This window comes from Musca autumnalis, unplaced genomic scaffold (assembly GCF_047663935.1).
Source record: "Musca autumnalis isolate F117 unplaced genomic scaffold, ASM4766393v1 scaffold_5, whole genome shotgun sequence".
NCBI lineage: Eukaryota > Metazoa > Arthropoda > Insecta > Diptera > Muscidae > Musca > Musca autumnalis.
The window spans coordinates 6,519,754-6,536,359 of NW_027412088.1; the positions used below are offsets into that span (position 1 = coordinate 6,519,754).

Below are 16,606 nucleotides of genomic sequence, written 5' to 3' on the forward strand. Positions count from 1 at the left end.
GTGAATTTTTCTTCTAAGCAAACCAAAAACAAAACAGCAAAACAAAGTAAAAGAAACCTTAAAAGAAACTTAAATGAAACAAAGTTATTTGTAAATGTAAGAAACTGCACTTGTTTTCTTTCAAGTTTTATATGTATGTATTTCAATTTATTTGTATGTATGTGTAAGTATTTAAAGGAATTTTTAAGTTTTTTTATTATTTCGGTTACACAAATTTCCTCAATTTAATAATAATGATCAACAGCATTTAATTACATTATATTTAATTAATAAAAATGAATGAAATGAAAACAGCAACAACAACGTGAAAACAACAATTTTCATCATTACCAGGATACAATCTAAATAGCTGAAATCATTCCACATTCAGTACCTATTACTCCCCTTCCCCTTCTTGAAACTGCACTCGACCACATGCACTGCCAGAAAGTAGAACCTGTACAAATAACATCATTAAGCGGAACATACACAAAAAATTAGTCGGTATGAGTTTGTTGTTTTTGTTTTTTGAACTATGTATGTCCTTACAACAGTATAAACATCAACAATACTTGTGTGTATTGGGGTGGATGAGTTTTTGATGTCGAAGGTGGAACTGAAGAAATTATGCTTAGGGAAAGTATATTTAATATTTTATTGCAACTCGCCTGATGTACCACAGCCGAGATAATCACGCCCCTCTAATACCAGGAAAATGCTTAAGAACCCGAATTTGACATATGAATACGACCAAATTGAAATGTCCACGTTGAAATTAAACGATGTTTTACACATCCATCTGATTGAGCGGTATAGACTCGCAAGATTTCCTGTAGAAGGACCAATTTCGAAAGTTTAAAGTAGTTAATGACTTCAGACACATCTATAATGCAAAATATGTAACGGCATATCACATTTTCCTTAATCAGACTCTATCTCCAGGTCTGGGAATGTGGCGGCTTTGATGGGTTGTGAGGCAGGGCAGTTGAAAATGTTTAGTGTATTGTGCGGATCGCATGCTGGACAGATGTTTTGCACTGTGTGATAAATCGTCGTTCAGGCCCTATGAAATAACAGCCTAAACGAACATGAATGTGGACTCCAAATTTTGGCGTATTTTTCAATTTTAAAAATGTCACCAATCCAAAATCACAAATTATTTGACCCACGAAAAATATTGAATTTTTATACCCTCAGCATTTATGCTAACTAGGGTAAAATGTGCCTCATCGAAATAATCGATTTAGACCCAAAGTATGTTTGGACGAAATGTGTTTCAGACAATTTGGAGTTGATTGAGCCATGTCCGTCCGTCTGTCTGGCTGGTGCGCACGATAACTCACGAACGGATCAATCGGTCCAAGAATTGGCTTTCGTAATATTTTGTCCAAACTTAGTTTAAGTTCAAAGATGGGTTATATCAGTCCACTCCTTCCGGTACCTCCCCCACAAAAGTTCGAAAATGTTCGGAAAATTTGTGCGCACGAGAACTCTTGAAGGAATTAACCGATTTGATTCATACTTTGCACATCGTGAAACTTCTACCAGACTTAAATGAGGTTCCAATATGGACTCAATCGGTCCACTCCTGCGGGTACCTCCCACACAAAATTTCGGATAAGTTCAGTTTAGGACCTGCTCTCGAATCGCTTTGATTTTTATTGCAGCAACATGTATTCACGGCCCCCCATACTGCGGTACAAGTTTCATCAGGGGCTAAACCATACTTCCTGAGAAAATAGCCTGAATGGTTCAGAAAAACTCCTATGAGTCTTGGAGTGCACGGATCTGCCGATTTGATCCAAAATTTGGCCTTCATAATATTTTGTCCAAACTCAGTTTAAGTTCGAAGATAAGCCATATTGGTGCACTCCTTCAGGTACCTCCCCCACAAAAGTTCAAAAATGTTCGGAAAAAATGTGTGCAGGATAACTCTTGAAGGGAAGGACCGATTTGGACCATAATTTACGCATCCTAATATATTTACCAGATATAGATCAGGTTTGAATATGGAGTATATTTGCCCATTTCTTCGGGTGCCTATTTCTTCGGATAAGTTCACTTTAAGACCTGCTGTTGACTAACTTTGATTTCTGTTGAAGCATCTCTAAATTACAGCATGTCTAAATTACAACGGTAAAATTTTTTTCAGTGGCAAGTCCATACTTTTTGGGAAAACAGACCGAAAGTTGTAAAAAACCCATAAGGCACCATATGTAGTAGCTGGCGAGCACAAAAACTCTCGAACTGATAAACCGATTTGGTCCAAAATTAGGCCTTCGTCATATTTTGTCCAAACTTAGTTAAACTTCTAAAATGGTCCATATCGGCCCTTTCCTTAGGATACCTCCCACACAAAAGTTCAACATTTGTGGCCAAGTGCAGTGTAGGGTCTGTTCGGAGATCTTTTGGAAATTTATACTAATGATGTTCTTTGAGGTCCTGTTTACAGCCATATTATGTTGTCCGTGGACAAGTCCAAGCTTCCTGGCATACTAGTCCAACAGGTGTACGATAACCCACTGAAATTACTAGTGGGCGCGATATCTATCGAAAAGATATGACTCTCAAAATAAGATGCACTTCCGTAATGCACTATCTCGGTCCATTCCCTCCTCCGCAAAACTTTTGCACTTTAATCCTAACCAACATTTTTGTCGGCAAGTTCATATGTCCAAAAAGTACCATAAAATTCTGAAAAGACCCTAAATACATTCGATCTTTCCGTAGATGAAAGTTCCAATTCACATAGGCTGAGGGTATATCTCTGTCGGCAAAGCCGATTGATACTTTTTTACTTGTTTCACCAACATTTCATTGGGGCCTAAATACATTTTTGAATGTAGGCTGCATTTTCAAAATGCAATATCACCAAAAACACCCAGATTCAAAAGTCCCAAATTATGCTGGTCCCAAATATTTATTCTCCTCCCACCGAAACGGTCATAACTCCCTAAATGATGTGGGATTTATGTCCGTCGATGAATGCGGACACGACTCCAAAAGGGAGAAGTCTCAAATCCGGTCCAATGTTTATCCCATGGTAGAATCATTACAAGGTAGGGCATAGCAAACAGCTGATTACAATTTTTTCTATTGGTTTGCTTATTCTTTCAAATCAGTATACACAAATTGTGTATGTATGTTTATGGTTTTGAAAAATATGACAAAATATTTTATACATATTAAAATTCAGTCGAAATGAAAATTGTTATTACAACATTTTTTATTTCTATTTATTACAACATTGTGATGAAACAAACTTTTGAACGTACACGCAGAGAAAAAATATTTTTCGCTTTTGTTGGAACAAAAATATATGTTTTAGTTCCAAAAATGTATTTGTTTTGTTCAAACATTGTAATCCAAATCCAAAAATACCATCTTTTGTTCCAAACATAGAAAACAAAAACAACTTTCGAATTTCCGCAATATTGTTAAAATCGTTAACAATACCGATTGTAGGAACTATCATAATCTAATTTTGTTTACAAAAAGTATTGTCAATACAGAAAACCAGCCCAGAAATTTTTGATTTGAGTGCATATACTTCTCATATACATTTTTCGCATAACTTGGATATAAATGTCGCCTATAATATTGCAATCATTGATGAACACAATACATGGTTTGCTGCATTGGCTGACAACAAAGACAAACAAAAAGCCACAAGAACCCACCACAACATAAGCATTTTAGAGTTTCAGAATGTTCTAAAGAATTGTTGAGAACTTTATTCGGAAGATTTTTGCAAACGGTTACATGGTTCAACTCCCAATAGTTTAGGCGATACTGACCAGAATTTCAGGAATTATGTAAAATGTTCCATATTTTATAGATTTTGATGCCCTAGATGGAGTTTTTCTTATGTGGGTTTTTCAAAACATAAGTTCTACTAGTTTAGTGCTACAATATTGCTAAAGACAGCAAGGCCAAATTCCTATTCGTTTCTGAAATAAAGGCCTGATCAGTGCAAAAAAGTGTAAATTTAGCACGGTTTAGATGAGGTCATAAAATCCGAACTGGATCTGACAGGACAAACCCCTACGAGGGTTTTTATAGCCTAAATATGTACTATCAAAAAATGCACACTAGAAGTTGTTTGCATTTTCAGTGTTGCATAGTGTAATACGTGCCATTTATACCAAAGTTATGCAGAATGTGTATATGAGAATAGAAAAAATTGTAATCAGCTGTTTGCTATGCCCTACCTTTTAATGATTCTACCATGGTTTATCCGGTCCAATGTTTATCTTCACTCCATCCAATCCAATTTGTCCACCGTATTAATTTTTCACAGGCATATATTTCGATATTTTGAAATATTTTTATTTTTGGTACATTGCACAGTGGATCACTTGTATGGAGAAAGTGGCCAAAAAATATTTAGAGTTTAAAAATCAAGCCAATGCGCCGGTTACAGCTTTGTGCTGCTGCGAAGAGTGTTTTAAGAAACCGCGAGCGTAACATTCTCCCCCCTATCCCCTCTGGTGGGGGTATACGGTAAGAACTGTTTTATGCTGTTAACACAAAATAACATGAACACGGGTTGCCATATATTTTGGTTATAATATCTGTCAAAATGAAAATATTTAATATAGATGTATGGATTTCCTTAAAGTTAAAGTTACTTTCTAAAAATTCGCAAGAATGGCCACTAGTACCAAATGGAAGCCTAGAGCCTGTAGATTTCAAAACTGAAGAGATTTTTTTGCGAAAAATTGCGGTTTTGGTAGTTATGACCAAAAGTTTAACACCCTTTTTTACTTGTTGAATTTATATCTTTTGGAATATTTTTAAGTAACTTTATTATCCTTTCTTAAATTTGGTTTCAATATAATGTTTTTTGTACTATTACAGCTCTATGTTACCATGACACCCTAATGTTGGACCACCCTCCCGCATTGAGAACCAAAAATACATTATTTATTACAAGTAATTCTGCAGACAAATGTGGTTAAATCTTATAAAGTACCAAGAAAAGAATGTTAACCCTATATTGAGGCTGTGGTCAAAAATGGACCTATATGACATTTCTTTATAAATAGATATACAAATCATATTATACCAAATAATGGACCAATACTGATAATTTTTCGCAGGGAGGTTTATTATGCATTAAAAACTCTTGGTACCGGATTACAGCAAATTCTGTTGAAAATGTGTAGGTACTGTAAAATACTTCAATTCAGAATGATTCATTACAGGGCAACCACACGAAATTTTGGACAGAGGACCCCAATATTCTACTTAGAGCGTTTTTGGGCCACTATGACATATTGATAACAATTTCAGTTCGATATACACGGTGCTCTTGAAACAATTTTAAATGGAAGGTGCTTACACCTTGGAAATTTTTGCGGATTCTGAAACTACAATGTTCATAGATGAGAAAAATCAAAAAACAAAAAAATCGCCGGAGCGCTTTTTAAATAAATCGCGATTTAAGTTGACATTTTTAGGGCTTGTTTAGGTTTTCACGATTTTGCTTAGAAACCGCAAGTCCTATCAAAATGGGACTAAAGAAAATGTTGTAGCTATGAAAATTCTCGTCGGTTTTACCGTTTTTGAAATATAGAAGTTCAAATTGGGACAATTCAAATTCAATTCAAATCTGTATCGCCCCCTTAGGTGTCATAGGTGCTGTAGTTCTTCATTCTTACACAGTCGCTGATATATGACATCTTTGGGATTTTCCTTACGACATTTACTTTTTGCGTCCACACCAGCAAAAATGCAGCGTCTCCTCATTGTCTGTGTGCGTAGATATGGGAATTTTTTATTTCGGTACATATGACATTGAGGGCTCGTCTGAACTTGCTCTTAGTTGTTGTAGTTTAGCTTAGTTTTAGTAGTGTTAGTTTAGTTGTCCCTGACCCAAGTATTTCTGTAAGGAATTTCTCTCCCTGTCTCCTTATAATTTCTTTCATTCCACCCTGTTGCACAGATTTTTCCATTCACCTCGTATTTGTTATTACCTATATCCATGAGTGGAGAAGGATAAAAACATATGTGCACGATGTTTCATTATGTATGTACATGTGTTAGTATAACCGTATGTATGTACGTTTGCTTGTGTATTTTAATTAGTTTGAAAAACAATACATTTTGTACATGTCAGTAAAAGTTCGGTAAGTATGAAAGCTCATCTACCCATTCATGCACACTTGCATATGTACAAACATATGTATATGATGTTGCATAAATACATGTAAATAGGTAAAATTGTAGGTGTGTTACTCGCGTTACAAAAAAAAAAAACTGGTTTGTATGGCCTGTAAACATCAAATGTTGTTGCTGTCCCGATTGCTAGTAAATATTTATAGAACTTCATTACAACAGCGGCATACATACATACAGTCATATTGGCCGACTTTATGCCTACAATAATAACAACAACAGCAACAACCATTATAATAGTAATAACGACATTTAACAAATTTTTCAATTTAATGATAAACAAATTACAATCACTTCACTAACAAGGTAAAAACAACAGAACACATGTCCAGAACTATAAATATGTATGCATGTAGGTAACATAAAAATTATTTTATTATTATGAATACAGTGGAGTACGGTATTGTATTTATAACACATGAACTCTACAAGCTTATGTGAACAGTTGCTACTGGCAAGTAGACTCAAGTTTTGCTATATTTAACGGAGGCCCAAATACCCTCTTCTAACGGAAGCAATTAGATTTACTGAAAGCAATAGTCCCTCTTTTAAGCCGACTTATTGGATCCTATGTGAATAGAATGAAAATGTGTTAGCAAATTAGACAATGTACTTCAGTTACTTTAAAAGTTTCAATTAACATACATATGTCCCACAATTATCCCAGAAGGAACAATGGAGACCTCCTCTCATATCAATGATTGCAGGCCGATTTTATATTTGATAGCTATAATCAATTTTCTTTATTGACTTATTTTTAATCTCAAAAGGAAATTTCGAAGAAATCATCTCCTATTCACTCTTTGAAGAAAATGCATTTATTTTATGGCTCCTCTTTACAACAAATAAATGGTATGCCAACAACAAACCAAATCAAACAATTTTTACTATTTTTGATATTTTCATGTATTACAATTTGAAAAGTTCCGTTAATAAAATTTTAGATTAATATTATTATTATTTCAAAACAAATGTAATAAGTTTACCAAGTTGAATTTGCTATTCAACTCAATGTCCAGTACACAATTCGTATGTAATTAAATTTTCACCCCACTGTAAAAGTCAGTGTCAAACATCAACGGTCAAAAAACAACAACAATAAAATATTGAAACTACTATAAAAACAAACACGATGTGTTTATATGAACATAAAACATAATGTAGTTTACACACATTCACACATCCCTACAACAATACATATACCGATGTTTATTTGTGCATGCATGTATGTATGTGTGACTCGCTATCCTTCATATCCCTGCATTATAATTGTATGAGAATCCGCTCCACTCATCCATTGGCCATAGTTGAATGTTTGTTTCATTTTTATAACAGTAACACTACTCTGCTATCAGTTTGATTGATTTTACAAAAATCCCAGATAAGGCAAAAGGGGATTCGGGGATTTGTGGGGATACCGAGAGGGTAGTGTCAACATTAAAAATATGGCACAAGAGTTATGAGGCAATACACACAACAAAAGATGGTCGAAACAAAATAAGCTAACAAATCATGATAAATTACCGGTGACAAAAAATATTATAAAAGTTATAATTATTAACATGGGATGTACGAGTACGACGAATACAATTTCGGAGCGGGATGGTTGGAGGTGGTCAATTTATTACAATGTGATGCGTCGAGAGAGATAGTCGTTTGAACAAGTAAAGTAGAATGTTTAGGAAATTATATTTTTATTATTGTTGATGTTGTTATTGTTGTTGTTGTTGGACAACAAATTACTAATCAGTTGTAAGTGGCACTAAATGTTATGATTTCTCCTTGGGGATGGATATGTGTACAACAGCAAATTAATAAATGGAGGGGTATAAAGATAATTACAATTACATATTTATACAATTACCTGTTGAAATATTCTTATAATTGAAGTGAGAGAAATTAACAGCATATTGTTACGTACTCTAGTTTGCGATAAGAACGATAATTTTGATCCCCTTGGATTTAAAATTAATTTCAGCTTATATGGTAAAAAGGTATGATTTGTATAAAAATCTTACAATTTAATATGGGGATTTCTGAGTGAAATCGGCCACTTTTTCAAAAAATGGTTTTTGATTTCCGTTATTGTTTGATGTGTTGATGGTGCTCCTCAGCAAAACATTTCAGTATATTTTCAGTTTTTTTTACTAACGGTTCCTTGTCGAATTCTGTAAAAGATATGTGCAAAGAAATGCTCGTAACTTCTTTAATATTGGTCCAATTTAAAAAAAAAATCTTTTTTGTTCTTGTATTTTTTGTAGTTTTATCAGCTATTTTATAAACAAAAAAAAAAACAAGTAAAAAAGTATCAGTCGGCTTTGCCGACAGAGATATACCCTCAGCAAATGTGAATTGGAACTTTCATCTACGGACAGATCGAATGTATTTAGGTTCTTTTCAGAATATTGTGGCATTTGAACTTGCCGACAAAAATGTGGATTAGGATTAAAGTTCAAAAGTTTTGGGGGGAGGGAATGGACCGACATAGTGCATTACGGAAGTGGATATCATTTTGAGATCTTTTCGATAGATATCGCGCCCACTAGTCATTTCAGTGGGTTATCGTACACCCGTTGGACCAGTATTCCAGGAAGCATGGACTTGTCCACGGAAAACATATTTGGCTGTAAACAGGACCACAAAAAACATAATAGGTATAAATTTGCAAAGGATCTCTGAACAGACCCTAAACTGGACTTAGACACAAATGTTGAACTTTTGTGGGGGAGGTATCCTAAGGAGAGGACCGATATGGACCATTTTAGAAGTTAAGCTAAGTTAGGACAAAATATGACGAAGGCCAAATTTTGGACCAAATCGGTTTATCACTCCACCTACTACATATCGCTCACTTACTCAAAGAGTGTCACTTCTCAAAAAATCTAGTTTCGAGAAAAACGCGTTTTAAGTTGGCGTTGGAAATTTGACTTCCCAAATTAAAAATATTATTACACAAAAACTAAAATAACTACATGTACCATATTTTGTAAACAGCTAGCCAGATATCAGTGCCGAATTTCAGTGCAAAATCAAGCATAATTTGGAGTGCTTTAGTGCTTCATAAACTCAAAAAAACTTTTGTGTTGAATTATTCGAAACTCGTAGTAAATGAGCTGTAACTCGTTGAGTTTTAGAGATATCACCATGGAAATTTGACACAAGATAAATAGAAGTCGTAGGAAAAAATAGAAATAGCTAACTCAGAAAACGTATTTTTGAGTTATGCCACTCTTTGAGTAAATGAGCGATATGGTGCCATAGGGGTTTTTTACAACTTTCGGGCTGTTTTCCCAAGAAGTATGGACTTGCCACTGACAATTTTTTTACCGTTGTAACTTCAACAGAACTCAAAGTTAGTCAAGATCAGGTCTTAAGTGAACTTATCCGAAATTTTGTGTGGGAGGTAACCGAAGGAATGGGCAAATATAGTCCATATTCAAACCTGATCTATACCTGGAAGATATATTAGTATACTTACAATATGTACAAAATCGGTCCTTCGCTTCAAGAGTTATTGTGCGCACAATTTTTCCGAACATTTTTCAACTTTTGTGAGGGAGGTACCTGAAGGAGTGAACCGATATGGCTTATCTTCAAACTTAAACTAAGTTTGGACAAAATATTATCAAGGCCAAATTTTGGATCGAATCGGGAGATCCGTACGAGAATTATCTTGCGCTCAAACCACCACACACGGTGTCATAAGGGTTTTTGAACCTTTCAGGCTATTTTCTCAGGAAGTATGGTTTTGCCCTGATGAAACTTGTACCGCCGTATGTGGGGCCGTGAATACAAGTTGCTACAACAACAAGTAAGAAAGTATCAGTCAGCTGAGCTGACAGAGATATACCCTCAGCCTGTGCAAATTGAAACACTATTTTTACAAAAAACTTATGTATTTAGGGGGTTTCAAAATTTTGGTCGTATGAACCGACAAAAATGTTGATTAGGATTACAGATCAAAGATTTTGCGGAAAAGGTACTTAAAGGAATGGACCGACATAGACCATGGGGGTGCTATAGGGAGTTTTTACACCCTACGGGCTGTATTCTCAAGAAGTATGGACTTGCCCCTGAAACAACTTTTGCCATCGTAATTGAAAGTGAACTTATCCAAAATCTTGTGTGGGAGGTACGGGATGGAGTGGACAAATATAGTCCATATTCGAACCTGATCTATATCTGGTAGACATTATGAGAATGTGTAAAGTATGGACCAAATCGGTCACTCCCATCAAGAGTTATCGTGCGCTCAATTTTTCCGAATATTTTTTAACTTTTGTGGGGTAGGTACCTGAAGGAGTGGACCGATATGGCTTATCTACGAACTTAAACTAAGTTTGGAAACAATATTACGAAGGTTAAATTTTGGCCGGAATCGGCATTTTCGTTCGAGAATTATATTGCGCTTCCACACATAAACATGGTGTCATAGGGTTTTTTTCAACTTCCAGGCTATTTTTTCAGGAAGTATGGACTTGCCCCTGAGGAAACCTGTACCTTCGTATAGGGGACAGTGAATACAAGATGCTACAACAAAAACCATGGCGATTCGAGAGCAGGTCCTAAACTGAACTTTTCCGAAATTTTGTGTGGGAGGTACTCGAAGGAGTTTACCGATTGAGTCCATATTGGAACCTCATCTAAGTCTGGTAGAAATTTCATAATGTGCAAAGTATGGACCAAATCGGTTACTCCCTTTAAGAGTTATCGTACGTACAAATTTTCCGAACATTTTCGAACTTTTGTGGGGGAGGTACCGGAAGCAGTGGACCGATATAATCCATCTTTGAACTTGAACTAAGTTTAGACTAAATATTACGAAAGCAAAATTTTGGACCGAATCAGCAGATCCGTTCGAGAGTTATATTATACAGCGTCGTATAGAGGACAGCGAATGCAACTTGCATAAACAAAAATCGAAGCGATTCGAGACCAGGTCCTAAACTGAACTTTTCCGAAATTTTGTGTGGGAGGTACCCGAAGGAGTGGACCAATTGAGTCCATATTGGAACCACATCTAAGTTTGGTAGATATTACATGATGTGCAAAGTATGGACCAAATCGGTTATTCCCTACAAGAGTTATCGTGCGCACAAGTTTTGCGAAGTTTTCCTGAAGGAGTGGGCCTATATGGCGCATCTTCGAACTTAAATCGAATCTGGACAAAATATTTCGATACCCAAAAATTAAACCGAATCGATTGATCCGTTCGAGAGTTATCGTGCGCACCAGCCAGCCAGACAGACCGACAGACAGACGGACGGACATAGCTAGATCGACTCAAAATTGTCTGAAACGGATATCGTACAAACATACTTGGGGTCTAAAACCATTATTTCGATGAGGCACATTTTGCCCGTATGAAAGTGTATATACCCTCGTTAGCATAAATGCTGAGGGTATAAAAATGAAGAAAAATAGTAATCATTCGAATCCCACTACCAAATAGTACTTAAAATCTTAAAATTTATTAGAAAAAAAACTAGAAAATTGAAGAGTACAATCATTGATAAAAATTGATTTTAAATCGCGAAAATTGCATCCAAGCCCACTGTGCCAATATTTTACTATTTTTATACCCTACACCACCCTGTGGAAAGGGTATTATGTGTTAGTGCATTTGTGTGTAATATGCCTAAGGAAAAGAGATAGACGCATAGTTCCTTCTAGGGATATGCATAGAATCACTTTATGAGTCGATTTGTGCATGTCCGTCCATTCGCAACGTACAGGTTGAATTTATTGTTCGATTTGGCTGAAAATTGGAAAGATAATTGTTTAGCCTAATGAAGAACGCTATTGCTTTTGGTGAAAATCGGTTCAGATTTGGATATAGCTCCCATATATATTTTCGGCCGATTTGAGGTATTTGATGCACCAAACACGCTGTATATGTTAAATTTTGATGAAATTTGGAATGTGTGATGGAATTAGGTCTATAGAAAAATGTGCTAAATTATATCGAAATCGGTTCACCGTTAGTCAAAAAAATCTAATAATATTCTGAAATATGTTTTGTTTAGGAGCTTCATAAACAGAGCTAAAAATAAATGACATAAAAAACACTTTTTGAAAAACTGTCCGATTCCACTCAGAAATCCTCATATTTTTACTTTCTTCCCTCTCCAACAATTTGGAGTCGATTAGGCCTTGTCCGTCCGTCTCTCTGGCGGATGCGCATGAAAACTCTCGAACGGATCAAACGATTTTGTCCACACATAGATTTGGAACATCTTTCATATCGGTCGACTTGTCCAGTTTTTCAAAATTTGGCCAAATTGGTAAAGTAATACGAAGGCCATACAAAAACGAGGTCCTGTATCAAACATTTGTACAGGGGCATTAATCATCCAAGTGCATTGCACTCCCAGAATCCTATTAGTTAAACTACAGCTTTTTCAGTTGGACATTTTGAATATAACCTTCCAGGATTTTTGAGGTATTGAAACCGATATCTCGTTGTTTGATATCTTAAATTCACTACCCATGACATTATCACATAGGTATCCTAAATCTTAATTCACTTGATGAATAAAATTCCCCCACAAATGCCATATCTCTTTCTTCGTATATGCGCCATAATTTATCACCTCAATGACAATTTCACAAAAACCTATTTTCAGTATCAGATAACCATAATTATTCAACGATAATCATTTTGCAAAAGTGGTTAATAAAACAACTTTTGACAATTACCGGAAATTTCACAAGAAACAACTATCATTAATCAAACAAACTTGCTCACATATAGACACACACCTACATACATATACTGGGCATTGGATAACTTGCGTAAAGCATAACTAAACCTTAGTGGAAATTATTTCCGTCAAATTTCAAAGCATTTCCTGATTACCAACAAAACGTCGTTTCCGATAACAAATGTCATTTGAAAATTGAAATAGTCTAAAACACAAAGTTACAAATATGCCTCCTCCGCATGGATTAGGATCACAATCAAAATCATTGGTCATGCTGAATTAAGTTCCAGACCATTTAAATCACTTAAAACATCAAGGCAAGGCATAATCATAGAGCAGCAAAGAACAATTTCAACTCAATTGAAAGGAATAACTGACTTTCGTCGACACAGGCAGGCACAAAGACCAACAACAACAACAAGAAAAAAGCCTTAAAATAAACTCACTTTTTAACAATTCTTGTTCTACTTCTTCTGTTTGGGCTGTTGACTTGTATGGCTTAAAATCAAAAATCAATTAACCAATTCTATGAAAAGGTAATAATGTTCGATTTTCGGCATAAGTGCATCTTTATGCCTGTTTATTGGTAAGTATATGTGGTTTGTACATTGTGGTAGGTAGCACAGATAGCCAGAGTATATTGAAATTTACCTTTTGTACAAAGAAACAAGCAAATAAACACACACGCACACACACACTGAGAATATATACATACAGATATGTGTGTTTCAGACATAAACCCATAAGCATACATGTCCAGTTTATATCCTTTACCACATTGTTATCGTAAACAAGTTTTCTTGTAATTACTTTCCAACCAGCCAGGTCAGCCATTCAGCTAGCCAAACAAGCTGGAGAAGACCAACGTTAATGCCAGCAATGAAATAACCCATACATTAAGTGGACACTATACGTTCATCGTACATCGGGATTTACAAATATATTTGCCTACAAAATGTAGATATGTATGCAAGTGAGTATTTATATACATACATACGTATGTATGTATAAATTTGTATATTTTCGAATCTTTTATAATAGTATAGGTTTTGTGCAAGCATTTCCACACACACACACACATACATATGTGCGTTTGTGTGTCTGAAAGTGTATGCACATACATTGTTGTTATTTGCTCAAAATTCAACAATATTAACTGGTCGTGACAGCCTGAATACCACATGAATTGTTGCCTTTTAATTACGTGTCGTTGTAGATACATAAACATGCCCCCATCCCCCGTTTTCCAATATTTCACACCGAAACCGACCTACCTACATGTATACATGTAGGTAAAGTACGTTTATGGGTAGGGACTTCATACTCCAGTAACCTGCCGGAAGATTGCAACATCTGCAACAATTGTATGTGTGTGTCATACACATAGAAAAATTAATAAAGAAAATAAGCTTAATGCGATACAAGTATAATTTCCTTTCGATGTAAGATAACACAATAATCAGCTAAATGAGTGAGGTAAGTTAAGTTAAAAAAATAAATGTGGTCACAAATGATACCAGTAATACGCATAAAACACCTGAACGGGATAAACAATTTGGTCATAACTTTCCACAATAAAACAGCAACTTTAAAATTCCAAAAATAGTAGGTATATGGTGCAGGACGTTCCGAAATTAAGGGTCAGAAATTGTGGAAGTTGCTATTTTACGATAGGGTCCAAGTAGTTATTTTATTGTTTGTGTAATAATCTTTTTGGTTGACGTAGGGGATGGAATATACCAAGGAACGGTTGTTGGTCCCTCTTTCATCTCAAGTGGACACTAACCTTCCCGTGGTGTCACCTGGGGAACTGGCTTTAACACCCGTTAAAGGTAGTTAGCTAACATGTGCCGCGCGTTCACCCATAACAATGTTAAAAACTTGGGTTTGGGCGTCGGGTTAGTAACCCTCCCCTAGAAAAACAGCCTACTATGAAAAAACGAAAGAAAAGAAAAACACCTATAAAGTTGACGAACACCGCAAACGTTTTAAGGACCATGATCTGCGAACCTGCACCTGGAATGTTCGCACTCTTTATAGAGAAGGTGCAGTCTTCGCATTAGCAGACGTACTTGAAAAGTACAAGGCCGATATTACTGCCATACAGGAAATGCGATGGATTGGGAAAGGCGTCGCAACAACATCTAAAGGTGACGCACTGTATTATAGCTGCCATGACGTAAAGCATGAGTTTGGATGCGGATTCGTAGTTAGTCGGAGACTAAAACATCTGGTATCCAGCTTCACCGAAGTGAATGAAAGATTTGCTGCAATTCGAATAAAAGCTAAATTCTTTAACATCAGCTTTATTTGCGCTCAATCTCCCACTGAAGACAAGGACGAACAGACCAAAGATATATTTTACGAGCGCTTAGAAGAAACATGTGACCGTTGCCCTGCCCATGACATTAAAATCATTCCAGGCGATTTTAATGCCAAACTTGGAAAGGAGTCCAACAGCCGGGAATGTCAGTCTCCACAGTGAAACATCTGACAATGGTATGAAGCTGATAGACTTTGCAGCTGCAAAAAACATGGTAGTTAGCAGTACCAGATTTAATCATCTCGATATTCATAAGGGCACCTGGCTGTCTCCAGATGAGAAAACAAGAAATCAAATTGATCATGTTGTGATAGATGGAAGACATTCATCGAGCGTGTTGGATGTACGATCGTTCCGAGCGCAAACATTGATTCGGACCACTACATTGTTGCAGCAAAGGTACGCACCCGCTTAAAGGTAGCAAACAAAGTACGAACAGACACAACACGAATGTTAGACATCGGTAAGCTGCAATCACAACAGATAGCCACAGCATATTCCACTCAACTAGCCCAATTGCTTAATCAAAGCACTCCTTATCCCGATAACATATCAGCGCAATGGCAAAGCATTGTCCACTCCATGCAAACAGCCGCAAAATCCATACTTGGATACCAGAGACCTACACCAAGGAATCCATGGTATGATCAGGAGTGTCGTGCTGCCACCGAAGAGAAAAATGGGGCATATAGAGCTACTTTACACGAGAGATACAGGGAGAAAAGGAGTGAGGAGAAACGTCTTTTCCACAGGAAAAAGAGAGAGAGAGAGAGAGAGATGGAAAAGCGGGAATGTGAAAAAATCGAGATGTACAGGAGCCAGAATGAAGTCCGAAAATTCTACCAAAGAGTCAAGCATTCAACTGATGGCTTTGGTACAGGCACATCCTCCTGTAGAGACCAGAGACCAGGTAACTGATACAGATAGTGTACTCAGGATATGGAAAGAACACTTTTCAAAACTGTTTGTATCCAATAGCAGCGAAGACGACGAAGATACCACAGTCCCAATCCCAGAAGATGGTATTGAATGTATACCGCCCAGCCAAGATGAGGTAAAGACAGCAATAAATTGGCTGAAGAATAATAAGGCAGCTGGAGCAGATGGCTTGCCAGCCGAGCTGTTAAAAACCGGAGGCGGAACCTGAGTATCCTGTGTCCCGTCCACAAGAAGGGAGATAAGACTGTATGCTCTAACTATAGGGGCATAAGTCTACTCCCTATTGCCTACAAGATCGTGTCAGGGATATTGTGCGAACGACTAAAGCCGATGGTCAACGAGATAATTGGACCATACCAATGCAGCTTTAGACCTGGCAAGTCCACCATTGACCAGATATTTACCCTGCGGCAAATCCTGGAGAAGACCCAAGAGATGCAGATCGACACCTACTACCTTTTTGTCGATTTTAAAGCAGCCT

At 36.4% G+C, this 16,606-nt stretch overlaps 1 protein-coding gene across 8 annotated transcripts in view; it reads right to left on the reverse strand.

Annotated features, from left to right (window-relative positions):
* The window catches only part of LOC141406526 (uncharacterized), a 122,795-nt gene that overhangs the window by 25,716 nt on the left and 80,473 nt on the right, over positions 1–16,606 (reverse strand). Inside the window, exons 3-4 of one of the 8 annotated variants that reach the window (XR_012413420.1) lie at positions 8,178–8,327; positions 8,024–8,114 (exon numbers count right to left, since the gene is read on the reverse strand). The exons of the other annotated variants lie outside the window; for them this stretch is intronic. The gene's annotated coding sequence lies outside the window, so the exon portion shown is untranslated. The remainder of the gene's footprint in view (positions 1–8,023; positions 8,115–8,177; positions 8,328–16,606) is intronic. 8 annotated transcript variants of the gene reach the window in all.